The sequence below is a fragment of the Gekko japonicus genome, unplaced genomic scaffold (genome assembly GCF_001447785.1).
Source record: "Gekko japonicus isolate JY-2015 unplaced genomic scaffold, Gekko_japonicus_V1.1 scaffold2, whole genome shotgun sequence".
Taxonomy (NCBI): Eukaryota; Metazoa; Chordata; class Lepidosauria; order Squamata; family Gekkonidae; genus Gekko; species Gekko japonicus.
Genome location: NW_015175358.1, coordinates 886,062 through 886,954, shown reverse-complemented (window position 1 = coordinate 886,954; position 893 = coordinate 886,062).

The window sequence follows — 893 nt, the reverse complement described above, 5'->3', positions numbered from 1 at the left end:
ATGAGCCCTCCCCATTCAAAAATATAGGGCTATTTTTGGATTTCTTTTGATATATTTGAGTTTGTCTTAATGACTTATGTGAACATTTTGAATTTCATAAAAATCCGTTGACAATATTAATCTAATTTGAAAATGAACCCTATTCAAAAATATAAGTGTCTTTTTGAATTAATTTTAATAGATTTGAGTTCATTTTTAAAAGTTATGAAAACATGTTGAATGTCATAAAAATTGCTGATAAAGAGACCGCAAGAGGGGGTCCAGGGGGCGGCCTCCTGGCTAGGCTCTGGGAGAGTGCCCTGGCCTTGGGCACTCAGCGTCAATTTGCTGTGGCGACCTCAGCAGGATATAATGTCTCCAGAGGAACTGATTTCTGCTACCTGAAGAGCAGTTGTAATTTTGAGTGATCTTCAGCCCTCACCTGCAGATTGGCAACAATTGTTACCCAGGAGGAAATGGCTGGTTTGGAGGGTGGAGTCTATGGCATTGTACCTGTCTGAGGTCCAACCCCTCCTCAAACCTCACCCTCTCCAGGTTCCATCCCTCAAATCTCCAGGAATTTCCCACCTGGAGTTGGCAACCCTATCTACTTCTCAGCCACTCATCAACCTACCTTTATTTCTCCCTCACTGTTCAGCTTTCCCTCTCTCTCCCCCCCGTAGCCTCTACTGTGCTCTGAAGCCCTGACAGCCATGTCACATTGGCTGTCATGGGGGGGGGGGGGGGCATCCCTAAAGCAGCTTACATCATTCTCCTCTCCCCCTTTTGACTTGCACAACAATCCTGTGAGGTAGGTTAGGCTGAAAGTCTGTGACTGGTCCAAAATCACCCACTCAGCTTCTACAGCAAGAACCTGGATCTAGCAGACCCTGCTCTGAAGCACTGACTCCTAC